Source organism: Zootoca vivipara, chromosome 15 (assembly GCF_965207765.1).
Source record: "Zootoca vivipara chromosome 15, rZooViv2.hap1.1, whole genome shotgun sequence".
In the NCBI taxonomy this organism is placed as follows: Eukaryota; Metazoa; Chordata; class Lepidosauria; order Squamata; family Lacertidae; genus Zootoca; species Zootoca vivipara.
The window spans coordinates 36,419,168-36,428,020 of record NC_142598.1 but is presented as its reverse complement, the minus strand read 5'-3'; the positions used below and the strand labels follow the sequence as shown (position 1 = coordinate 36,428,020).

Genomic DNA, 8,853 nt, shown 5'->3' with positions numbered 1-8,853 from the left:
TGCATATTTAAAGCGACAGCTAAAAGCCTTTGCAGTTGTTAAAACGCTGATCAGGGTGGAGGTTAGGTATAAGTTACATTCAGAGAATTAAAAATCACCATTAACCTTTATACGTCACATGTATCATTCAATCAAAACCAGGGAGAGGAACTACTAAACATTTTGGATCAGTTCTGATTCAGCTGTGAATATAGTTGCTCTGATTCCAGTTTAGGCTAACAAAGATTCAGTAACCTATTTGACACCCGTCTGCCGGTTCACATGAGAAAGTACAGTGGTGCCTCGCTTAACGAATGCCCTGCTTAAAGAAATTTCCGCTTAACGAAAGGATTTTTCGAGCGGAGCTTGCCTCGCTAGACGAATGCGTTTTACGAAAAATTTGTCTAGCGAATCGCGGTTTCCCATAGGAATGCATTGAAATTCAATTAATGCGTTCCTATGGGCAAAAAAAAAGTAAAAAAAAAATTCAGTGCATTCCTATGGGATTCGCTAGATGAATTTTTCGCTATAAGAAAAGACCCGTGGAATGAATTAATTTCGTCTAGCGAGGCACCACTGTATAAATATTCAAATTACGATAGTGATTTGCCTATGTGGTCGAGTGGGTGTGGTCATCGTGATATTGTGCCCTAATCTTCCTATGTGGTAGTTTTATCTTTTGGCAGTGGCTTTGGCTAGATTAAATAAATAAATACAGTCATACCTCGAAAATCGAATGGAATCTGTTCCAGAAGTCTGTTTGACTTCCAAAACATTCGGAAACCAAGGCGCAGCTTCCAATTGGCTGCAGGAAGCTCCGGAAGCCAATCAGAAGCTGCGTCAGACATTCGGCTTCCAAAGAAAGTTCGCAAACCGGAACACTCACTTCCGGGTTTGCGGGGTTTGGGAGCCAAAACGTTCGAGTCACAAGGCATTCGTCAACCAAGGTATGACAGTAAGATGGTACTTAATAGTGAAATTATTTAATGTCTGCTCAAAAGTAAGGCCCATTAAATTCAATGGGGCACACTCTCAGGTAAGCCAGTATCCTAAATGTGTTAGGGAGAGAGTGCTGATAGCTGAGAAGGAACACAGGGAAAATACGGCTGATAGCTCAATATGTAGTGTGATGGAAAAAATATGAAGAGCGATTTTTTTACAAACTGATCCTGTTGCTCACATCTCTGCTGCTGCTGCTGCTTGCCAGATTCTCTCTCTCATCTTTTAATGCTTTTAATGCCACCCAAATTTCGATACTCAGAGCTTGCAGTTCTGTACAGTGCCTGGCTTCCATAGGCCATACCAGCGTAGGTATACAGACCGAGATTTCCCCCAGGAAGAATGTGTATGCTTCACTTAGCTCAAAGGTTTCAGTAACAGCTATAGAGATTAGCCAACCTACTGCATGAGGCTCACCCTTCCTCTGCCAAGCTGTTTTTCCTCATAATCTTCAATAGTGAATTTCAGCCTTTTTTTTTTAATGTTTAATCTTTATTAAGTTTAAAATCAATATAAAACAAAACAATTCTCTAAAATAAAAGCAAAATCAATACATACATATATATTCATACAAATTCAAACAAAGCTTACTCCATCTTCTCAAATATATCGTCAACTTGTCTTATATATCTTCCATTCTGTCTTCACATCTTCTTTTGTAATTCGACTTCCCCTTCTCTTCTATCCTGACTATAACATTGTTTATCCTCCTACTGCTTACATTAACTTTCCTCCTTGGAATACTACAAAATATTGGTTTCGAACCCAAGTTCTTTTAAATATACTCCAAATTTTCCCCAATTATCAATAAATTTTTTATTGGAACCGCCCCTAATTGAATTCGTCAATCTCGCTAAATCAATATAACCGATTAATTTCTCTTGCCAATCTCTAATAGTGGGTACTTCCTTACTTTTCCATAATTTTGCAATTAAAATTCTCGCCGCCGCTACCGAGTATAAAAATATCTTTTCATCTTTTTTTTCCACTTCCTCTTCAACCATTCCTAATAGGAAAGATTCTGGAGTCTTCTTTATGTTGTATTTAAATATTTTCTTTAACTCTTCTAACACTCCATTCCAGAAAGGTTTAATTTTTGGGCACTGCCACCAGATGTGTAGGAACGTACCTACTTCTCTTTCGCACCTCCAGCAATGATTATCTTTAACTTTATACATTTTATAAATTTTGACCGGCGTCAGATACCACATATAGAACATTTTTATTAAATTTTCTCTAATTGTTTCTGACGCCGTGAATTTCCATGTTACACTCCAGAGTTTTTCCCACTTATCCATTTCTATTGCTTTCCCTAGATCCATTGCCCACTTCGTCATTGTCTCCTTCACGACTTCATCCTTCACTTCCCATTCTAGAATGGTGTTATACACTTTGGATATAATTTTCCGTTCACTATGTAATAGACTTTTTTCAAGTAGGGATGGTTCGGACATAAACCCTCCTTTTTTCATATCTTCTTGAAACCTACTATTTAATTGATAATATTGGAGCCACCCTGCCAGTTGCTGCTTAACATCTTCATATTTTTTAATTTTAAATACCCCTTCTTTTTCCTCTATTAAGTCCTTATACTTTATCCATTTTCCATCATTATTTACTTTTTTCACTGTTATTATTTCGATAGGTGACAACCATTTTGGTGTCTTCGGTTCCATCAGAGGTTTATGTCTTTCCCATACCTTCAATAGAGATTTTTTAATAACATGCGTGTTAAACCCTTTATGTATTTTTACCTTTTCATCCTGCAAGTAGGCATGCCAACCCCATCTATTTTGAAATCCCTCTAGATCTAGTAGCTCGTGATTTTCCAAGGTAATCCATTCCTTTATCCAAAGAAGGCTTGCGGCATCATGATAGATTTTTAGGTTAGGAAGCCCCAGTCCTCCTCTCTCTTTTATGTCGGTTAATAATTTAAATTTTACTCTGGCTGGTTTATTGTTCCATATAAATTTGGATAGATCTTTATTCCATTGTTTAAAAATTCCACTTCCTGTTCCTAGGATTGGGAGCATTTGAAATATGAACAGCATTCTCGGTAGAACATTCATTTTAATGGTCGCTATTTTGCCCAGAAGTGATAAATTTAATCTTTTCCATATTTCTAAATCTTTTTTAACCCCATTCCAAATTTTGACGTAATTATCCTTTACCAAATTATTAGTATTATTAGAAACCCAAATTCCTAAATATTTAGCCTTTTTAACCACCTTCAATCCTACTCTCTCTTGTAACCTTTCAATCTCCTCTTTCCTTAAATTTTTGACCAACATATTCGTTTTATCTTTATTTATGCTAAACCCCGCTAACTCCCCAAATTTCAGCCTTAAAGCTTCCTGCAGCTTCCCAACCCTTAATGTATAACTTCCGCAAACCCAAAATGTATAACTTCCTTCAAGATAGGAGTTCATGTGCTCAAGCTAGCCCTCTTTACATAAGCACTGGCACATGACAGAGGGAGGGGTCAGACTCACACCCACAATCCCCGCTCCTGCCCTCTTCAGTTCTCTCTCTTTCTGAGATCTAGTATCTTGCAAAATGCAGAATACAAATTAAATGGAGAAGGCTTATGCCTGTACAAAGTGTGCCTGTGGGCTCTGTTCAGAAGCTTAATGCGGAAAAGGGTTGGAAGCAGAGACAGTGAGCATAAACCTGGATCCCCTTGGAAAATTCACTGGGCTCATGAGCTTCTGACTTGCACTCTTTATAACGATTTGAGGGTTGAGGTTATTACCCCTTGTGACAAATTGAAGCACTTTTGAAATGTTTATTTCTGTCCGGCTGGCAAAGAGTTAACCCACCTTTAGCCTGACTGACATAGAACTCTGATGGGGGCGGGACTGTGCCCGGTTTGAAAGGAGGGAGTGTCGGTTTGGTCAGTTAGGAGGGAGAGGGAGGAAGGTGTGGTGTGGTGTTATGTGGTGGCTTGTATGAAGACAGTTAAGAGGCTAGGACAACTTAAAGTTAAATGTTTGACTGAGTTTATTTTGTACAACTGGAACAAAGCTAATTAATAAATGACACGTTAAAGAATCACTTATGTTTTTAACACAATAAAACTTCATCTCTGTTTTTGCCAACAAGAGGTCCGTTTGTATTTTTCCAGCGAGGTACCAGGACTCACAGCCGTGGTGACTCAAGAGAGGGCCAAACTCACCTCAGGCAGGGAGGTGGTGGTTTGTGTCCTGAAGTTACACGGAGGAGGCTTAGAAGGGTAACCTGAGGTGCCAAGAAGTTGCCAGAGTGCCTAGGGCAAACTTCTACAGTGGGGGAATCCAACTGAGGGAGACCCTTTACAGGAGGCAAGAGGTTATTCCTGGGGGACAGCCTAGAGTTTCTTAAGGTACCAGGCCACGTAGGCTGGAAGGCTCTCCTTACTTAGAAACCCATTAGGAAAAGGGGTTTATTTTTGAGGCGGCAGGAGAAGAGGGTGGGTGTTTTCCCCTCTGGATTCCTGTGTCGCAGTGATAGTAAGGTAGAGTGGGACCCGGGTCGTCACATTTTTGGTGGCAGCGTCGTGATCGAAATTCAAAGCTCACGCGCCTAGTTTGGTTTGAGTCTGTCAGGATTTTCCTGTGAGGAAAATGACTCACGTAAGAAAACCCAGAGAGGCAAAAGGAGATGAAAGAACGGAAGGGGCTGAGGGAAGCCCAGGTTCTGAGGTAGAAGTTATGAAACTACGAATTGAGATGGCCCGAATTGAAAGCGAGAGGGAAAAAGCCAGAATGGAAGCTGAGGAGAGAATGCAGTCCGAGAGGCTAAGGGTTCAATTAGAACAGGACAGAATGAAGCTTGAAGAGATACGTTTGCGATCAGAATTAACTAGTAGCCCAGTTAACAATGATAGTACCGCAATTAATTTAAAAAGGTTCCCCAAATTTGGAAAAGACGATAATGTCGAATCGTTTCTATTTACCTTCGAACGCGTTTGTGTGGAATTTCAAATACCTGAGGAGAACTGGATGCTTTATTTAAGACCTCAAATTTGTGGGATACTAAGTGAAATTTATGCTGACCTGAGGGAAGAAGAGCTGTCAAGTTACCAAGTATTTAAGCAAAGGGTCAGGGTTCGATGTGGACTCACGGCTGAACAAAGCAGAAAGGCTTTTCGTGAGGCAAAAAAGGAACATAAAGAGACTTATGCCCAACTAGCTAGCCGCTTAGATAAATTACTTGACAGATGGATTCAAGGGAGTGGAGTGAAGGACTTTGATGAGTTAAAACAATTAATTTGTTTAGAACAATTTTTTAAGCAAATCCCTAGCAATTTACGTTGGTTCTTGAGGGATAAAAAACTGAAAACTGTGGCACAGGTTGCCGAGGTCTTAGACGAACTACAAGGAGATTTCAATGAAATAGCATTCCCAAAACACTCACAGAAGGGTAATCCATGGAGAAACAGAGAAAATAAAGACAGGCAAGAAAATTTTCCTGTCAGGGAATCAGTTTCTGACAAGACAGGGTCTAAGAAAATCACTTGTTTTTTCTGTAATCGTGAGGGCCATGTACGTGCCAGGTGCCCCCTGCTGGTTAAGTCGCAGACTACACCTACTGCAGCTAAACAAGTAAAACTGGTAATGCAGTCACAGGAAAATAGCTCGCCTCAGACAGAAGGCTCAGAGAAAACAGACAGTCCAGCTGAGACTACTTCTAAGGTCTTGCAGGTCTGGAGGGCTGAGCAGGAGTGCAACCAAGATTACATGGAGCCAATTGAATTAAATGGTCAGTTTTGTTTAGGTTTGAGGGACACAGGAGCAGAAGTCTCACTTGTCAAATCACAATTTGTTCCAAAGGAGCAGTACCTCAAGGGTCAGTCCTATAGTTTAAAAGGCATATGGGGCCCACATTTTGAAGTACCATTAGCTGAAGTTGATATTACCTACAAAGGATTTTGTGGCAAATGGAGAGTAGGAATCCTAAATGAATTGGAGGTACCCTTTTTAATAGGGAATGACCTAGCTAGTCAGAAGCACCGTATTCAAGTGATAACTAGGTCACAGTCTCAAGTCACTGAGAGTAATCCTCCTGCAGTTATAGAGTCACCCATTGAGCCTGGTGAGGATGAAGGGCTGATTAGCGTGCCAGTGGTCCAGGAGCACGGTGCCCAATTCTTGAGTGATCAAAAAGAGGATGAAACTATAAAAGAGCTGTGGGGTAAAGCACAAAGTCCTACTGCAGAAGTAACTGTGGAGAACCCCTGCTTATTTACCACCATTGAGGGAAGACTGTATAGAATTTCTAGGAGGAGGAAAACTGCTGCGGTTTGGGAAAGGAAGAAACAGTTAGTGTTGCCAAGAGCTTACCGGTTGCAAGTGCTACAAATGGCACACGACGCACCCTCAGCAGCGCATCTAGGCATTAGAAAGACTAGTGATAGAATCCAAGCAAGATTTTACTGGCCTGGGATGGGCAAGGACATCAAAGAGTATTGCAAGTCCTGTGTGATCTGCCAAAAAGCAGGCAAAAGAGCGGACAAAACGCGAGGCTTGTTACAGTCTATTCCTGTAATTACTGAGCCCTTTTCCAGAGTAGGAGTGGACATCCTCGGGCCTATCTCCAGAGTTACAAAAAGGGGGAATAAGTTTATTTTATGCCTCGTGGATTATGCTACGCGCTATCCAGAAGCAATACCTCTAAAGGACATTGACTCAAAGACTGTAGCAAAAGCCCTCATGTCGGTGTTCCTAAGGCTGGGATTCCCCAAAGAAATTATAACAGATTTAGGGACATCCTTCACGTCCAAGACCATGGAAGAGCTTTTAACTCTTTGTGGGATTAAGCATGTTAAAACTACGGCTTATCATCCACAGTCGAATGGCTTGACGGAGAAATTTAACTCAACCCTGAGCCGGATGCTAAAAACCTATTCCATCAATCATCCTAACGACTGGGATGAGAGGCTGCAACACTTCCTATTTGGTTATCGCGAAGTGCCGCAGGAGAGCACAGGGTTCAGTCCTTTTGAACTCCTATTTGGTCGACAGCCACGAGGACCCCTAGACTTGATGAAAGCAGCGTGGTCAGGGGAGGAGCAGATCGACAGCCCTGATGTTGTGACGTATCTACAGGAGCTGCAGAGCGACCTTCAAGAGCTACGGGAGCAAGCTGCTCACAACTTGCAGCAGGCACAGCGTCGACAGAAGCAGTGGTATGATGCACACGCAAGAGACAGAACTTTCCAGCCTGGTGACAGTGTGCTCGTGTTAAGAACAAGACGTCGAAAGAAGTTGGAGATGTCGTGGGACGGTCCCTTCAAAGTGGTCGAGAGGATATCTGCGGTGAACTACTTGGTAGAGTTAGATGGGGAAGGGAACCGATGTAAAAACTTTCATGTAAATTTACTTAAGCCTTATTTTGACAGAAATAAGTTGGTGTTACAAGTAAAGGGGAAGATGACACAAGGAATTCATTTAACTGGGTGGGGAGAGCTGAGTAAGGGCACAACTCTAGCAGAGGTGTCATTCGATGAAGGTCTGACCCCAGAGCAAAAGGAGCAGTTAAAAATAGTCCTTGCTCAGTTTGCTCAAATCTTCTCAAACATCCCAGGGAGGACCAACCTAGCAACTTATAAAATAGACACAGGGTAAGCACATAAGTGGGAAGGAAAACATCATAGCGGACGCTTTGTCTAGGTATATTTTTGAGAGGTATAGAATGGTGCAAAGTATTATATGAAACGGTGGTAACCCTAGCAAAACAGTTGTGCTTAGGCGTTATAATCTAACACATGTCAAACATGGTTTATTTGTGTACAAGTTTATGAGATGTTAATTTAGTTGACTTTGTAATATGAGTGTTATAGAATGCATTGAAGGATTTATAACCCCAAGCCCATTGCTTTGGCATTGCTCTAGTTAGTTAAGAGCAAGCCGACGCAATGTCTTTGTGGTGGGGGAGATATGTGACAAATTGAAGCACTTTTGAAATGTTTATTTCTGTCCGGCTGGCAAAGAGTTAACCCACCTTTAGCCTGACTGACATAGAACTCTGATGGGGGCGGGACTGTGCCCGGTTTGAAAGGAGGGAGTGTCGGTTTGGTCAGTTAGGAGGGAGAGGGAGGAAGGTGTGGTGTGGTGTTATGTGGTGGCTTGTATGAAGACAGTTAAGAGGCTAGGACAACTTAAAGTTAAATGTTTGACTGAGTTTATTTTGTACAACTGGAACAAAGCTAATTAATAAATGACACGTTAAAGAATCACTTATGTTTTTAACACAATAAAACTTCATCTCTGTTTTTGCCAACAAGAGGTCCGTTTGTATTTTTCCAGCGAGGTACCAGGACTCACAGCCGTGGTGACTCAAGAGAGGGCCAAACTCACCTCAGGCAGGGAGGTGGTGGTTTGTGTCCTGAAGTTACACGGAGGAGGCTTAGAAGGGTAACCTGAGGTGCCAAGAAGTTGCCAGAGTGCCTAGGGCAAACTTCTACAGTGGGGGAATCCAACTGAGGGAGACCCTTTACAGGAGGCAAGAGGTTATTCCTGGGGGACAGCCTAGAGTTTCTTAAGGTACCAGGCCACGTAGGCTGGAAGGCTCTCCTTACTTAGAAACCCATTAGGAAAAGGGGTTTATTTTTGAGGCGGCAGGAGAAGAGGGTGGGTGTTTTCCCCTCTGGATTCCTGTGTCGCAGTGATAGTAAGGTAGAGTGGGACCCGGGTCGTCACACCCCTCTATTATTGTCCATGCCGAGTTGCTCAACCATTGCTACTGTGTCCTTTTCTTTTAGCAGATCAATATGATCAGATGACAGCAAAAATTGCAATATTTTTAGCGGGGAATAAGATCTGCTATTTGATTATTGATGTAAACCCCCAAAATGTATTTTCTATAGTTAAGTTTTTACCTCTATCTTCAGTGCTG

At 41.8% G+C, this 8,853-nt stretch overlaps 1 protein-coding gene across 5 annotated transcripts in view; it reads left to right on the top strand.

Moving 5' to 3' along the window:
* IFT74 (intraflagellar transport 74) overlaps positions 1–8,853 on the top strand; it is a 49,728-nt gene that overhangs the window by 19,102 nt on the left and 21,773 nt on the right. The window lies entirely within an intron of this gene.